At 34.0% G+C, this 18882-nt stretch overlaps 1 protein-coding gene across 1 annotated transcript in view; it reads left to right on the top strand.

Moving 5' to 3' along the window:
- The first annotated feature begins 10457 nt into the window (after nucleotides 1-10457).
- Nucleotides 10458-18882, top strand: part of LOC135847597 (CD109 antigen-like) — a 115857-nt gene continuing 107432 nt past the window's right edge. Inside the window, exon 1 of the mRNA XM_065367232.1 lies at nucleotides 10458-10462. The gene's annotated coding sequence lies outside the window, so the exon portion shown is untranslated. The remainder of the gene's footprint in view (nucleotides 10463-18882) is intronic.

Genomic DNA, 18882 nt, shown 5'->3' with positions numbered 1-18882 from the left:
TTTTTTTTATTTTGCTGGAAATATAGGTGGGGATGTGTCTGTCACCCAAAGTTGTCAGATTTCTTGAGAGAAATTTTTCCAGCCATGTTGGTAAAAATAAGTCGTGCCAAGAAGCCCCCCTCGATCCTCTCCCTCCAGTTCTCAAAATATAAAAGAAATCCAAAAAATTTAAATTTTTACGTTTTTTTTTTCACCTTTCAATTCTTAAATTTGGTTTATTTTCGATGCAGAAATTGTTGAATTTTTTTCACCCCCCCCCCACACGATGAAAAAGTAAAACTTGTCCCATCCTCAAAAAATGAAAAAAAATAAATGTATCTTTTTAATTTTAATCCTTGGATTTGATCTATCTTTGTCAGAAAAACACCATTTGATGTTTTCAAATTGCCTCCAACCATCTTCAAGATGAAAAAGTGGATGAAAAAAATTTCAAAAATATCGAAAAATTACCATAAAAGTGACAAAAAATCAAAGAATTTGAGAGAGAAAATGTGATTAGACATGTAAAAAATAGAACTTTTGTCAGGCAAAGTTTGAAACGAAAAGAGGACTTTTTGAGCAGGCAAGACACCTCCTCCCCCAAAAAAAAGACAGAAATCAATGCTTTTTTGACGTTCTGGCAAAAAAAAAAAATTTGAATTCTGATCAATTTTGGCAAAAATTACGACAGGTTGTCTATTTTAACCAAAAATTACCTACGGAGAATGTTACCGCCGAAAAAAAAATGAGTATTTTTATGATTAGGTAAGACAATTATTTTTGTTTATTTTAATTCTTGGATTTGGACTATCTTCATCAGAAAAGCACCATTCGGTTCGGTGTTTTCAATTTATCTCCCCCCACCCCTCGTACTGTCATCTCCACGATGAAACTAAGTTTCTAAAAATGATTTGATCTGTTGACAAAGTACGAACTTCATTTCATTGTTATAAATTATTTTGATTTTTCAGGTTTGACTACTTACCTTTGAAAGAATTTGAAGGTAAAATAAAATTTTACAAAACAAGAGAGATTTTTAAGCAAATTTGTAAAGGCAAAAAACAAGAATTGCTAATCAATTTTGGCAAAAAGTATGACCATTTGACTACTTATTTCACCCCTCTCGCCCTTTCACTATTCCAGGTCGCATATAAAAAATCCGAAAAATTGACATTTTTACATTATTGTTTTACTTTAATCTTTGAATTTGATCCACTTTCAATAGAAAAATCGTTGAATATTTTTCATCCCCCACCCCTATAATACACGATAAAAAAGTAAAACTTGTCCCATCCAAAAAAAAAAAAAAATTTAAATGAACAAGTATATCTTTTTCATTTTTAATCCTTGGATTTGATCTATCTTTGTCAGAAAAGCATCATTCAATGTTTTCAAATTGCCCCCACCATCTTCAAGATGAAAATGTGGATGAAAAAAATTTGTAAAATATCGAAAAATTGCCATAAAAAGTGACAAGAAATCAAAGAATTTGAGAGGGAAAATGAAATTTGACATGTACAAAATAGGACTTTTGTCAGGCAAACTTTGAAACGAAAAGAGGTCTTTTTGAGCAGGCAAGACACCTCCCCCCCCAAAAAAAAAGACAAAAATTAGTGCTTTTTCGACGTTCTGGCAAAAAAAATATACATTTCTGAATTCTGATCAATTATGGCAAAAGAGGAAGCCCTAGAAAAAAAAACAGTTCTTTGTGACCATATTCTTGGATGTCAGCCAAGCATTTGACAGGGTCTGGCATAATGGACTTCGCCACAAACTAGGTTTGATTCTTCCAGCACAACTGTGCAACATTTTTGCATCGTATCTTAAAAATCAAAGATTTGCTGTCCAATAAGGTATAATGATGCTACATCATATGAGCAAGAAATTGAGACTGGATATTACCTACCTCAAGGTAGCAAAACTGGTCTGATATTATATGTAATTTACACGGCCGATTGATCCAGATATCATCAACGCCACATTTGCCGATGACACAGCTCAGCTGGCGATACACAAAAATCATAACTCAGCAATCAACAAACTACAAACAATGTCAACCAAAGTTGAAAAATGGGTAAAACGATGGAAGATTGAAATCAACAACAACAAATCAGGAGTGGTTACATTCTCAAATTGTAAATATGGGTATCAACCAATTATCTTGAATGGTAGGATCATCCAGCAGACAGATAAAGTCAAATACAGTAAAAGCTCCTTATAACACTTTCGGATATAACGCTGATTTCGTTATAACACTGATTTCTTCTGGTCCCTTGACATCCCCATTTAAATCAATGTAAAATTAATTGCAATATAATGCTCATGAGAGATTAAAAATTGCGTTTTAACGCTCTAAAATTCAGGAAAAATCACATTTTTTCATAATTTCAACAACAAAAACCCAATTGTTGCAAAAAAAGCTTACTCGTGTGTAAAAAATTATCACTTCCTGAAAATTTTTGCCGCAACAACAGTTCTTTTTTGCAATTTTTATAGTTTTGATTTTTAAAAAAGCAAAAAAAAACTTTTATGGCAAAATTTTGCCAAAATATCATTGATATTATTATTATTATTATTATAGCAGACCTCAAAATCAATGTAAAATTTCAGATTTTTTTAGTTCCAACTGGAATATTTTGTTCAAATTTAAAATAAAGTTTGTGTTTCCACTTCCTTTATAACGCTTTTTTTGCTTTGAAATGAGAATTTGCGGTATAATGCTAATCAGTGTTAAAACTAGAGTTTCAGTTATAACGCGCAATGGCTTATACCGCTCTTTTTCTCCAGTCCCTTGAAGAGCGTTATAACGAGCTTTTACTGTACCTAGGTATGATCTTGGACTCAAAGCTAAGCTGGAGTGAGCATGTAAAAAAGAAAAGAAAGGAACTTAACCTATGCATTAGAGACATTTATTGGTTAATCGGAAGAAATTCTAAATTAAGCGTTGAAAACAAAAAGCTCATCTACTCATCAGTACTACATACATCCAGTATGGATGTATGGTGCGCAGCTCTGGGGATGCGCAAAAAAGTCTAACCTGGATATAATCCAGAGGCTCCAAAAAATAAAACACTACCTAATGGCGAAGGCCCCATGGTACGTTAGAAATGAAACATTGCATACAGATTGGAATTTACTATAAGTATGTGGATGAAGTTATTAGTCATGTGGCAAAAGCTCACATCCGAAGACTCCATCTGCATCCAAATGTCAAAGCCATCCAGCTCTTGGATACTACCACCTTCACAAGATGGCTAAAAAGAGATAAACCTACCAACCTAGTCGCGTAATTAAAGATCATCATGAATGGAGTGAGACGTTGGTCAACCCCCCCCCCCCCTCCATTACACCTGTATAGTAGATTAACTAATATAATGTAGATAAGTTAAGCAGTGAATGCCAGTAGGCAGTTCTGTAAACTTTATATTAAAATGAAAAAAATTTTACAAAAATTACAAACATTTGTCCATTTTATTAAAAAATTACTTCCTGAGAATGTTTATGACAAAGGGTAACAACACCTTCAAAAAAAATAAATATTTTTATGATTAGGTAAGACAATTATTTTTGTTTATTTTAATTCTTGGATTTGGACTATCTTCATCAGAAAAGTACCATTCGGTGTTTTCAATTTGTCCCCCCCCCCCTCCTACTGCCATCTTTACGATGAAAAAGCGAAACTTGCTTCTTCATCAAGTTTTTAAAAATGCTTTGATCTGTTGACAAAGTACAAATTTCATTGTTATTTATGAACCTAGATTATTTTGATTTTTCAAGTTTTATTATGAAAGAATTTGGAGGTAAAATGAAATTTTACAAAACAAGAGAGATTTTTAAGCAAATTTGTAAAAAAAATGGACTTTTGCTTGGCTAATCCTTGAAACAAAATGAAGACTTTCTAGGCAGGCAAGGCAAAAAACAAACAATTGCTGATCAATTTTGGCAAAAATTACAACCATTTGTCTATTTTATCAAAAAATTAGGTACCTTCTGAGAATTTTAACAAAGAACATCACAAAGTACACGTCCCACGAAAAAAAATGAGTATTTTTATGATTGGGTAAGACAATTATTTTTGTTTATTTTGATTCTTGGATTTGGACTATCTTCATCAGAGAAGCACCATTCGGTTCGGAGTTTTCAATTTATCTCCCCCCCCTCGTACTGTCATCTCCACGATGAAAAAGCGAAACTTGATTCTTCACTAAGTTTCTACGTAAAAATGATTTGGTCTGTTGACAAAGTATGAATTTCATTGTTATAAATTATTTTGATTTTTCAAGTTTCATTACCTTTGAAAGAATTTGAGGGTAAAATGAAATTTGACAAAATAATGGAGATTTTTAAGCAAAAAAATTTGTAAAAAATTGGATTTTTGCTTGGCTAAACTTTGAAACAAAATGAAGACTTTTTAGGTAGGCAAGGCAAAAAACAAGAATTGCTAATCAATTTTGGCAAAAAGTATGACCATTTGACTACTTATTTCACCCCTCTCGACCTTTCACGATTCCAGGTCACATATAAAAAATCCGAAAAATTGACATTTTTACATTTTTTAATCTTTTAATTTGACCCACTTTCAATAGAAGAATCGTTGAATATTTTTCACCCCCCCCCCCACACGATAAAAAAGTAAAACTTGTCCCATCCTTTAAAAAAAGATGAAAAAAAATGAACAAGTATAATACCTATCTTTTTCATTTTTAATCCTTGGATTTGATCTATCTTTGTCAGAAAAGCACCATTCAATGTTTTCAAATTGCCCCCACCATCTTCAAGATGAAAAACGGGATGAAAAAAATTTCAAAAATATCGAAAAATTGCCATAAAAAGTGACAAAAAATTAAAGAATTTGAGGGCGAAAATGAAATTCTACGTGTAAAAAATAGTACTTTTGTCAGGCAAACTTTGAAACGAAAAGAGGACTTTTTGAGCAGGCAAGACCCCCCCCCCAAAAAAAAGACAAAGAATCAATGCTTTTTTGACGTTCTGGCAAAAAAAAATAATTCTGAATTCTGACCAATTTTGGCAAAAATTACGACCATTTGTCTATTTTATTAAAAAATTACCTTCTGAGAATTTTGACGAAAAGACAATACAAAAAAATTATACATCTTATGAAAAAAATCAATATTTTTATGATTAGGTAAGACAATTATTTTTATTGTTTATTTTAATCTTGGATTTGGACCATCTTCATCAGAAAAGCACCATTCGGTGTTTTCAATTTGTCCCCCTCTCCTATACTACCATCTTTACGATGAAAAATTGAAACTTGCTTTTTCACCAAGTTTCTAAAAATGATTTGATCTGTTGACAAAGTACAAATTTCATTGTTATAAATTATTTTGATTTTTCAAGTTTTATTAGGTACTGAAAGAATTTGGAGGTAAAATGAAATTTTATAAAACAAGAGAGATTTTTAAGCAAATTTGTAAAAAAGTGGTCTTTTGCTTGGCCAATCCTTGAAACAAAATGAAGACTTTCCAGGCAGGCAAGGCAAAAAACAAGAATTGCTAAATTACTTACTGTGAATTTTGACAAAAAAACGTTACAACCTGTCGCCAACTCGCCAACAATTGACCCTTTCTTACAATTTTGAAAAGAAAACGGAAATTTTTTGGCAATTTTGACAAAAAAAGCAGTGGTCTTTTAGCCAATCCTGGCACGAGAACAGGGTTGTTTGATAATTTTGGGAAAACATGAACCAACAAATACGAAAATAATTCTCATTCTCATCAAAAGTCCTTTTTGGTAAGTTTTTTTTTCATCTTCACATGTTTTGCTCTACAAGTAGTATTCTTAATTTCTTAATGATAAAAAATATATTTTTATATAATGTCCCAAAACAGAGAAACAGTTCTAGGATACAAATTACCCAGATTTTCGCAACAAACTCGACTAAATATGCCGAAATTTGGGGTTGCAAGGGTCTCGTCATTCAAACGATAAAAATTATATAGTGAAAAACTTGACGAACAAGAACGCTGGGCAAACTGAGTGGGAAAAAACCACCCACCTGAAAGAAAAGGTTTTAGTGATAGGTAGGCCGAAGAAGCAGGCGTTCATGTCATCGTTAAACTTTTTCTAGTGGTTAGTTTAAGTTACGAGTAGTTCAAACACGTGTACATGATTACAATGAACGTGTACTTGTACGCTGAGAATTGCGCTCCAGCAACGCAAACTTGCCACTGTGATTACGCCTGACGGTGTACTTTGTTGCGAATCGTCGTTCAATTTCGCTAGATAGCAAAGCTGTGGGGAACGATGCAATGTGCTGGAATTTTCAACGTCCCTGGAGATGGGTATAAGGTTGTTTGGTAGGATTTTTCCCCTTATTGCAGGCTTACAGGACTAATCCAACTGTATTCCCACATAATTAAAGCGTCATTGATCACAGAAAAAGTAAGGAATTTTTTAAAAACTTTTTTCGGCTTTATATGAATGATGAAATAATTCTTATTCTTGCACATATATCTCATCACGTCATCGACAAAATTTTTTAATTGACTATGGTTTGAAAAACATCCATTTTAAAATATCAATACAGTAGACTTCCGCTTATCCGGCTTCCGCTTATCCGGACAGCCGTATTATCCGGACGAAAATAAATTCTCCTTATTATCCGGACTTCTCGGTTATCCGGACAAAATCCGTATTATCCGGACAAGCATTCACGAATTACTCACGAGTACATGGTCAAAATTTTTTGTAATCTTTGTTTTTGGTTTGTTTTTCTCTATTCTGTGAAGAAATAAGATTTATCCTTAGCACTTTTCATCAAAAATAACAAAAATACATCATCATTATCTAAAAAACAGTCATTTTCTACCAAAAATTCCACCAAAAAAATAATAATCCGTATTATCCAGATTTTTGCTTATCCGGACAACCAAATTCCCCAGTTAGTCCGGATAAGCGGAAGTCTACTGTATTTTGAAACAATGAAGAAAATATCATTTTTATATGTACATATCGCAATTTTTAGATTATTCGTTACTTAATGATACAGTAGGTAAGTTGTAATTAATTACCCATTGTAGGTACGTAAAAAAAGTCACAGGATTTTGACCAAATTGCAATAAGGAAACCTTCATTTTGAGTTTAAAGTCACTCAGGAAAAATTTCAACCCTCGAGCTGTGCTCCTAAAGGGGAAATATGGGTCCTCAAATAGATATAATTTTCGAAAAAAAACGTGTTTTTTTTCGCTCTAGACCTTGCCAACCTGTTTTGGAAAAAAATTATCAAGTTCAAAAAATATTATTCGAAGTTCTTCATCAGATTAGGCAATTTCCATCCAAATCCTAGACTATTTCTGAATTTTATTGAGCGATTGAGAATTCGCAAAACGCTTCTATTTTAAGGTAAGTAAATTTGTGTTTTGAAAATGTTTTTTTTCCAATATCTTTCATTATTTATGCCAAAAACATGGTTACTGATTTTCAACCGATCAATAGATCCTTAAAGTAGCCTTGGATTTTGATGGTAATGGTCTAAGACGACGCAGAATCTCAAATACATACTATCTCTTGAAACTGGAGCTTTCTTTTCATAAAAGGTTGGGTAGGGACAAGAGCGAAAAAACCAAGATTTTTGCGAAAATGTTCCCTCTTTGAAGACGAATATGTCCTTTTTAAGCCCACCTCTGGAGTTGAGAATTTTTCTGGCTGACTTTCAACTCAAATTAAAGGTCTCTAACAAATATGGTCAGAATGTTTCGATTTTTTTTTCGCCCTATGGTACCTATAGTACGTATTTTTCACACCACAGTGGTACCTAAATTAAAATATACTTAAAATAAGAGCGATCAGACCGAGGTGATGTGATTGAAAAATTACAGATTAACGGTCTATCGAAAAAGTGGGAAAGGGAGGTATGAATCATAAAATCGAAAGGTCTACAGTGCAACCCAGAAAGAATAAGTACATAGTGGTATTGTATCCACAACTAAAAAAAAAAAAAAAAAATAGAAGAAATGGAGAGGAACGAAGGCTGAATTGACAACAGCTACAGTAAGTAATCCTTTATGTCTCTAAAACCCAACTTTAAAACAAACAATCACAAATAACCAAAACAAGGTCAAATACTACTTACACGTACATATTTCAAGAATTACAGATTATTTCCGCGAAAACTAGCCCCCTCCCATCATCAATGCTAAAAATCCTGCAACACCTAGCAACGGGTAAAGCCACGTAAAACCACTCGCTCCATTTGAAACATATGGGGAAGAAAAAATTATAAGGGAGGTATCTCTATGTACACAAATTTTTTGAAATCGACAAAACTGCATGGGAAGAGCAAGCGAAAATATTAACCAGCCAAAATTCCAGGTGCTTGGGTACATTTTTGGATTTCTTGGTGAATTTTCAGAAACCAAATTTGACCTAAAAATCGGGGGGAAATCTAAATTTTACCCAACTTACCTGAAAAGATAGCATTAAGCATAATATACCCCATTTACAATCCACCAAATCTATTTGAAACCGTTTTGAGCCATTTTGAATAGTTCTGGAGCCTCCAGCAGATTTTTAAAAGTCGAAGTTTCCAAAGCTAAAATTCACAATTTCAACATGCTGAGTTGACTAAAGGTGGTTTTAGACCATTCAGGAGGTTGTAGCTGGTTTTCCAAAAAAATACCATTGAAAAAATGCTGAGAAAATTCAAACTTGCAAAAATCTCCAGGAGAGAGGCTCCAGAACTGCTCAAAATCTGAACTAAAGAAAGACTATGAAGTAAAGAAAGACTAAATTGACACCAACTGCAGTATAAGTAATGCTTTATATCTCTAAAACCCAACTTAAAAGCATACAATCACAAATCAGTAATGAATAACAACCAAAACAAGGCCAAATATTTATGTACCTATTTCAAGTATTGCAGATTAAGTATTTCCGCAAAAACTACCCCCTCCCCCAAACACCACTGCTAAAAATGCTGCTTTCGCGCGTTCAAAGTCGAATAAAATAGGGAACAAATTTCAGATTTTCAGGTCAGTTTGGTGAAATGTTGATTTTTCGACCATTTTTGGTACAAATTTAAATGTCAAAACCATACCTGATAAGATTGACCTCGGTGCTCGTGTAATGCACATAAAGGTACATTACATAATATAATGTATAAATATTTGAAATACGAGTGTTGGGAACGGATTCAACTATTTTTGAAAATTTCAGGATTTGTTATTTAAATTTCTACATCGAACTCGCTACTCAAATGTATGTACCGCAGATATCAATTTGACGATCCAACGATCGACATTCTGAAATTGAAGCTTGCTATGCTATCCGTGCTCTGCATTCAATTGCTCCGCGCCATATCTCATCCTGAACACCTTGATGTAAAATAAGTTGCATATTTAATGTGACGAAAGGCGCTGTGGTTCGTGGTCGCGCCCATGATTCGGTTTTTAATTAGAAATATTGTTGACTATGGTACTTTTGACCTCTCTACATGGTGATGAAGTGGAAATTATCCCCCTCATGTCCCTTAAAAAAACTTCGAGAGATTGATTTTTTTTTTTTAAATACCAATTTGTTTAATTTTTAATTTTATCAACTCTGAATTTCTTTATGTAAGTGGCCAACATTGTTGGGAGAACTGAGGGAAAGTATTTCTTGGAAAATAAATCATCTAGAAGTAAGTATTCAGTTCAAAAATGAAAAATTTTCAAAGAATTTCAAAATGTCTGTAGACATCAATTTTTCATCTGTTTTGGTATTTTTCAACTTTGGAGGCCTTATGTATGTACAAGGAGGCCACTGGCCAACTCCATTTGGAGCACCAAGTGAGAGTTATTCTTGAAAATGTGGTTATTTGAAAGTACCTACTCTGCCTAGAGGTGAAACATTTTCAAAAAATTTGCACAGATATCAATTTCTTATTTAAAATTTTTTTTTGACTTTTGAGGGGCTTCATAAAAGGAAACCAACATCATTTGGGAGCCAGAGGAAGAATTTTCTATGAAATGTGCTTATTTAGAAATACTCTGCCCATAAATAAAATGTTTTCACAAAATTTCCATAGAAATCCATTTTTTATTTTTTAAATTTTTCCCTTTGTGAGGCTTTATACAAGAGAGCCAACATCATTTAGGGGTCCAATAAAGGCTTTTTCTTGAAAATGGGGTTACATAGAACAACTCTAATATTGAAATGAGATACTTCCAAAAATTTCCCAGATTCTGATTTACTTATCTACTTACCAATTCTCATTTTTTAAAACTTTTTCAATCGGGTGGAGGGGAGTCCCTAATAGGGTGCCAGACCTCCAGACTAGCACACTACTGCGGGATAATCTAGACAAAATAAAAATGAAGTGAGTGTTTTAAAATGTTCTTAGTTGAAATTTGAGCTCGTTTTGGCAATCATTTATAAGAGTTAAAACCTTGAAGAGTGATAATGGTACTTGAGTATGCAGGAGAAATAAAATAAATTTGTGAGTGTGAAAAGATAAAGCAAGATTTCTCTGGGCCAAATACACCTCGTCAACATAATATTGTATTGTACGAAGGTCCAACGATTTAAGCGTACATTGCAGGAACATGTGAGGTAAGTAATCTTTGATTCTGGGGTTCCGAAATCATTTTGGAACTATGCAGTTGGTTATGTTGTGCATACATATATTATAATCAAACCCCTCATGATAGTGTAGACTACCAGCTTCCAACTCAGCTTTTGACAAGTGATGAAAATCCAAGGATTGAACAGTTGAAAAGGTTTGGCTGTGTGGTATATGTGCACTTGAATAAAATGATATTCAAGAAATTAGACAAACAAGCTGTTATTGGAATCCTGATTGGATATAGGTACATATAAAAACTGAATATAAAATACTTTTACCTGAAACAAAGAAAATAATTCGAGCCAAACGTGTGCGGTTTGTTGAGAATAAAATCTATAAAGATTTAAGCGGGATTCAGAAGGATGAATCTGTTCTGAGTGAAAAGGACTGGTTTAAGTTTTGTAAAGAGAAAAGTAAAGATCCTTATTTTTTTTCTCAATGAAGAAATCAGATAAAGTGAAAAACTAATATATTTTCAGAAACTACATTCTTTCGGCTATTTTTTGGCATAATTACTTAAGCGATTATCACATTTTGTCACATCTTGATATGAGTTTTAAAATATCTCCTCCACAGAATAAGCGTCCAACAAAGTAGTTCCCAGTATCATTCAATTTTTGAAATTTGACGGCATCCCCCCCTGAAATGCATCCACAGTTGGCCCAGAGGTATGGATGTAAGGGTACACGTGTTCAACATGTGCATAAGTGGTGGTCTTTAGTCCATGAAAGGGCCATAAAGTTGAAAGACAAAAAGGCGCCCAGGTTGTCTGTTTGGGCTTGCAGATGCACTTGTGCTAAAATGGTTAGAAAGAACTTCAAAATCACTGTATCTGATTTGGAGGATGATTTACTGGTGAATTAGACGCGTTATTCGCACTTATTCGCCACATAGCGGGGAAAAATAGCAATATTGAAAATTGTGTGCCTTATGGGGTTGGACAAAAATTTGGTGGAGGAGATATTTTAAAACTCTCAAGATGTGACAAAATGTGTTAATCGCGCAAGTTATTATGTCAAAAAATAGCTGAAAGAATGTAGTTTTTGAAAATATATTAGTTTTTTACTTTATCTGTTTTCTTCATTGAGAAAAAAAATAGGGATCTTTACTTTTCTACCGACCCTCGTTGAAGACTTGAAAATATCTCAGAAAAGGAGGGAGCAGATGCTGAAAAGGATTCTGAGGAGGTTGATCTATAGAAGCAGAATTTGCAGAACTAAAAGTTGCTTTTTTAAGTGCAATGGACGAGCTACTGCATCTTTTTTCAAAATTTTTTGGTTAAAATGTACGGTTTAGGGAGTACCTACATAATCAGCAAATCACTTTAACCAAAATAAAATTTCGTGTTTTTGGTAGGTAAGTAGTTATTTTTCAACGTTGGAGGCTTTATACATATAAGGGAGCGAACATCATTTGGAAGATCAATAAACGGGTTTGTCTTGAAAATGTGGTTATTTAAAAGTACTCTGCCTAGAAATGTTACATTTTCAAAAGATTAGTAAAGATGACAATTTTTCATTTTTTTGTTGATTTTTCTCGACTTTGAAGGGCTTTATACAAGAGAACCAACATCATTTGTGAAACTAGCGGAAGATTCCATACAAGAGAGCCAATATAATTTGGAGGTCTAACCATGATTTTACTTGATACAGGGGTTATGTAGGGCAATTCTAATGTAGAACTGAGATACCTACTAGTGGTCTGCACGGGCCTGTCCAAAAGCCCGCGGGCCGAGCCCGATAAAAGTTGGGTCGGGTCGGGCCGGGCTTGTCGGGCTTGTCGGGCTTTCTCGGGCTTGGGTTTCAGTACTAACTGGTACTCAACGCATGCGCATTAAATAAAGAAGTGTAGCACCATGGTCACGTCACAACAATGCCTATTGTTGGGAAAACCATCTCGTCGCATCACGCCAATGTTGCAACAAAATTTATCGGAAGTGTTGAAATATTATTGTCGGGTCCGGCTCGGGCCCGTCGGGCTTGTTTCGGGCTTTCGGGTCGGGTCGGGCAAGCCCGCGGGCTTACCCGACCCGCGCAGACCACTAATACCTACGTATTTTCAAAAAAGTATCTCTAATTTTGATTTATTCTCATTTTTTCTGATTTTTTCAACTTTGAGGAGCTCCTTACTAAGTACAGGGCCAAGGTGATTTGTAGAGTCTGGAGAAAGTTTTTTCTTCAAAAGACATTACCGGAACACGAAACACTTAATTTTCTCTGTTTTTTCACATACAGAAGTAAGTAATTTTTTTAACAGGGAAATCACGAAAATAAGGGCTTGAAAAAAGACTTCCTAAAAAAAAGAGTCTTTCAAAGACCAAAATTGAAAATAAGGACAAAATCATTAAAAAATGACCATTTATAATGTCTGTATTCTGCAAAGTAGATGTACTCGCCTGGATTACTTATTAACGTGGAGATGTGTCGCTTCAGTCGCCTTTCGGAGACATGTTGCTTGTTGCTCGTTATGATACGCTTATCTGGGCGATAATTGTGACAAGTCGATCAGACTGTGCAAACCGTGTTTGTTTCACGCTTTGCAGCGTGCATCGTTTTTAAATCGGATACGCCCACGTACTCGAGGCAGACGTATTGTGTACAAAACATATCAGTATAAGCGAATTTTGGCCAAAAATATAAATACGAATATCATCGATCGAGTGGCTGACGAAAAATAATGGTGATGAAGCGATCCATAGCGACAGCTGGAGGTTGCTGCATCTGCGAAAGACGAAATCAGAAGTGAATCTTTTGTTTGTCGAGATGAACCAGTCGTATATTCTATTTGGCATGACAGTTTTTTACTCAATGGACTCAAAACTTTCTGCATGGACTGTGGACCTAAACTTACTATTTGTACAACAGACAGAGTCATATGTGTGTGTACGTAGATATCTATACCTTCAAATTCAGAACGAGTATGGTTACCTAACAATATGTGGTACGCAATTACACACACTTCACCTGCACCAAAAGTCGACGAATATCGGAACTGACCACCTCCAACACCGAATCAAATGAGTACAGTTTTTGTAGATACTCGTATAGGTATAGGCATATATCATCATCGATCGAGTTGTGGTTGGAGATGGAGATTGCAATTGCGGCGTCCGCGAAGTAGGTAATAAGAACGTCGCGGTCGCGTGGCGCGTCGTCTTATCCACACCAAGCTAATAGCGCTACACCGAATCATTTTTTTTGTCTATTTTGCAGATCGAATAACATACGAGGAAGTTGACAACCCACGAATATAATGTCATCGTCAACAAAAACCACCGTTACGGTGCCATGGCTGCAGATGGGTAATTGTTTCGATGATTTAAGTGCGATAGGATGGTCGCTGGTGAAATATATACCTATCGGTGCAGGGGCAATTACATGCTAGTAGCTAGTATAGGTGCTTACTGCGTAGTGCGTACGAAATGTGAATTGCATCGTACTACATACTCGTAAATGACCAAACTGAAATAATATTTGGTTTACTGGTGACAGTCGTGACTGAGCCAGTAGGTACTTGAAGAACGTCTCTATCACACTCTGACTCGTATAGCGCTTCTAATTAGATACTGTAAGAGATGTGTGCACACTACTCGTAATTATTACAACGCCTTCTGCAGCGATCTAAAGTTGATGAAGAACAAGTCAACTTTTGATGGAGGCTCCAGATCGGTTTAAAAATTCTGGCAATCGATTAGAGGGGGGTCGAATATAGGAACCTAGACGAAGTTTCGGACGATTTGTTACAAAAATTGACAATTCTGCATTTTTCTATCGGTAAACTTTGATAATTTTTAGAAAAATTATCAATATAGATAGGTAGTTAGAAAGTTGAGAATTGATGTCGAATACTCGTAAAATAGAATTTCAGATCTCTCATTTCCGGAGTTTTTTCGGTTGATTTCAAAGTTTCCAAAAATTTCAATTGAAATGTGAATGAATAGCATGACCAAGAGAATGCTCGAATGAATCAGTTTTTCTTCAACAGATGTACATATTAGTAAGTTATCAATTATCATACTCCAGAGAACGATTAGCTTCACCCTGCGATCAGCTGGAATAATAAGTAATTCATTTACTGGAAAGTATAGAGCTGTCTACCATCGAGATTGTTTAAAGTACGAATTATATAAGTTCATTGTCTTTAAATACCTTTTATTAGCATATACCTATAAGATTTTATTTGATAAAATGTGGTGTCTGGATTACCTACTCAGAAACCAATTTTATTTCATCGAAGTTCAAATCATCCAACAAGTAGTTTAAAAAGTAGGTAATTATTTTTTCAAGTTTTCTAGAAAAAAAACTTTCCGCGGCTCTTCAAATCATGTTGGCCGCATAGTTAATAGGTAAGGAGCCCCCTAAGAGTTGAAAAAATCAGAAAAAATGAAAATACCTGAATCAAAATCAAGGAAATTTCTGAATTTATACGTGTCTCCTTTCCACATTAGTATTGTTCTACATAGGTAACCTCTTCATCTGGGAAAAATCTTTGTTGGGCTCCCAAATTGTGTTGACTCTCTTCTATACAGAGCCTCTTAAATTTGAGGGGAGAAAAAAAGACTAAATTGATGATTGTAAGAATTTTTGAAAATTTTTCAACGAGCAGAATCTTTCTAAGAAATAAGCACATTTTCAATAAAACCCTTCCTGTGGCACCCAAATGATGTTGGATTATACATACGTATAAATGGTATAAAGACCCTCAAAATCGAAAAAATTCTGCCGAAAAAATGAAAAACTGTCATCAAACGAATCAATTAATTTACCTTTTCTTTCTAACGCATACGTACATTTTATACCTAGGATGTATCGGCATGTCACGTGGTTTTTTTTATTGATGACGAACTGATGCAGTTTTCAAGTGAATGATTCGTGAACGAATTGATTCGGTTTCTGTGAAACTTTTGGACAGGAATTTATCTGTGTTCAAGCGAAGCGAAAGGAATCGAATCGAATCATTCACGAACGATTGGTGATTCAACAAATTCATTGATTTCTAGGTGAATCATTCGCGAACGAAATGATCAATTTTTGGTGAATCATTCACGAACGAATTGAATAACTTTTGGTGAATCATTCACGAACGAATTGAAGAGTTTTTGGAAATCATTCGTAAACGAATAATGGTTCGTATAAGTGAATCGTTTGTAAACGAATCGATTCATTTATTCAATTTCAGATTAATCCTTCTTCATTCACGAACAAATTGAAAAAATACTTGTACGACACATTACACGCTTTATTTATTAGTAAAGTAGTACCGAACGTTTCGGCTAAGCTAGTAGCCTTCATCAGCGGCGTACAGAAACATACTGAAAATATGTACAATACACGAATATGATGAACGAAGAGTAACAACGAGATAAAAATAAATACATGTAAATACCAGATAGACAAACGACATACAGAGAGAGAACTAACTTATAACAAGGCGATATATTTCGTTAATGCTCGCCAGATCAGTTCTGAAATTTATGGCATTTTTATTTTGATTTATGAAAATAATTGAGTAAGTAATTTTTGATGAGTCGTTCGCAAACGAATTGAATAATTTTTGATGAATCATTCACGAACAAATCGAGTAATTTGTGGTGAATCGTACGCGAACGAATTGATTCGTATAAATGACTCGTTAGCTAACGAATCGATTAATTTGATAAATTTTTGGGGAATCATTCGCGAACGAATTAAATAACTTTTGGCGAATCATTCCTGAACGAATTGAATAATTCTTTATGAATCATTAACAAACAAATTGAAAAATTTTTGGTGAATCATACGTGAACGAATTGAACAATTTTTGGCGAATCATTCGCAAACGAATTCAATAATTTTTGGTGAATCGTTCGCGAACGAATTGAATAAATTTTTGATGAATCATTCACGAACAAATTGAGTAATTTTTGGTGAATTGTTCGTAAACAAATCGATTCAAATAAGTGATATGTTCGCTAACGAATCGATTCATTCAATAAATTTTTGGCGAATCATTCGCGAACGAATCGATTAATTTTTGGTGAATCATTCGTGAACGAACTGAATAATTTTTGGTGAATCATTCGCGAACGAATTGAACAGTTTTTGGAAATAATTCGTAAATGCATAATGATTCGTACAAGTGACTCGTTTGTGAACGAATCGATTCATTTATTCAATTTCTTCACATAAATCCTTCTTCATTCACGAACAAATTGAGTAAGTAATTTTTGATTTTTGATGAATGATTCGCGAACGAATCGAGTAATTTGTGGTGAATCGTCCGCGAACGAATTGATTCGTATAAGTGACTCGTTCGCGAACGAATCGATTATTTTGATAAATTTTTGGGGAATCATTTGCGAATGAACTGAATAACTTTTGGTGAATCATTCGCGAACGAATTGAATAATTTTTGGTGAATCATTCGTGAACGAATAATGATTCGTATAAGTGAATCGTTTGTGAACGAATCGATTCATTTATTCAATTTCAGATGAATCCTTCTTCATTCACGAACAAATTGAGTAAGTAATTTTTGATGAATCGTTCGCAAACGAATTGAATAATTTTTGATGAATCATTCACGAACAAATCGAGTAATTTGTGATGAATCGTCCACAAAGGAATGGATTCGTATAAGTGACTCGTTCGCGAACGAATCGATTAATTTGATTAATTTTTGGGGAATCATTTGCGAAAGAATTCAATAACTTTTGATGAATCATTCGTGAACGAATTAAATAATTTTTGATGAATCATTCGTGAACGAATTGAATAATTCTTGATGAATCTGAATCATTAACAAACAAATTGAGAAATTTTTGATGAATCATACGTGAACGAATTGAATAATATGAATAATTTTTGGCGAATCATTTGCGAACGAATCGATTTGTATAAGTGACTCGTTCGCGAATTAATCGGTTAATTTATTCAATTTTTGGGGAACCATTTTCGAATGAATTGAATAACTTTTGGTGAATCATTCGCGAACGAATTGAATAATTTTTGGTGAATCATTCGTAACGAATTGAATAATTTTTAAAGAATCATTTACGAACGAATCGATTCATTTAACCAATTTTTGATGAATCATTCGCGAACGAATTGAATAATTTTTGGCAAGAAGAATCATTCGTGAACGAATTGAATAATTTTTGATGAATCATTTCACGAACAAATTGAGTATAATTCTTGGTAAATCATTCTTGAACGAATTGAATAATTTTTGGCGAATCATTCACGAACAAATTGAACAATTTTTGGTGAATCATTCGTGAACGAATTGAATGATGAATCATTCACGAACAAATTGAATAATGTTTGGTGAATCGTTCGCGAACAAATCGAATAATTGTTGACGAATCATTCACGAACAAATTGAGTTATTTGTGGTGAATCGTTCGCGAACGAATTGATTCGTATAAGTGATTCGTTCGCGAACGAATCGACTCATTTAATCAATTTTTGGTGAATCATTCGCGAATGAATTGAATAATTTTTGGCAAATCGTTCGCAAACGAACTGTTTCATAAATTAATGAATTGATCAATACATTGTCGAACGATGCGCTGAAAATGAATCTATTCGTACGCGAATAGTTCTTTCAAAAAATTAATCAATTCGTTCATGAATGATTTCCTTAAATTAATCGATACTCTCACGAGCGATTCACTGAAAAATGAATCAATTTACACGTAAACAATTCGTTTGAAAACAGATCAACTTGTTATTAACAATTGTCGTTCAAAATAATCGTCGTCACGTGTCACGTCAAGTTGAGTTATATGTACCTACCTACTATAAATGTAGTTTAAAACACACTGCATCATGAATTATTTACCTATCATCGTACTTATCATCATACAAAACAACAATAGACCACGTTTTTTGACGTGCAAATTCGCTAGTAAGTCTGTGTAATTCGCATATGGGGTGAAATGGCACACAAAAATATGTAAGTAAATCATTACAAATTAAAACGACAAAACGAATTTTTATGAAACACAAAATCCCATAGATAAGTCTCCCACCTTTTCTACAATCGACTATTATCACCACAGTACAAAACTTTACAACTTTCGAGTCTTGAAGTAGAAAAAATCAGATATGTAAAAAATCCACTTAGGGTGAATTGGCTCAAAAATTCATTAAATAAATGTCTATTGAATTTCTCAGGAATGTTCAATTCATTTCTTGCGTATTTTGAGACCTGAGGATATGAGTTGATTTCACCTAAGTAACTTGGAGACTTGACTGAGGTGTTGAAACTAGAGATAGCTCCCTGTTTTAACAATTTCGATTTTTTCATAAGTATTTTGTAAATTTTGAGGGCTCACCAGCACTACTTACTCTTCACCA

Source organism: Planococcus citri, chromosome 1 (genome assembly GCF_950023065.1).
Source record: "Planococcus citri chromosome 1, ihPlaCitr1.1, whole genome shotgun sequence".
Classification (NCBI taxonomy): domain Eukaryota; kingdom Metazoa; phylum Arthropoda; class Insecta; order Hemiptera; family Pseudococcidae; genus Planococcus; species Planococcus citri.
Note: the sequence above shows the minus strand (reverse complement) of the source record. Positions and strands in the feature narration are given on the sequence as shown.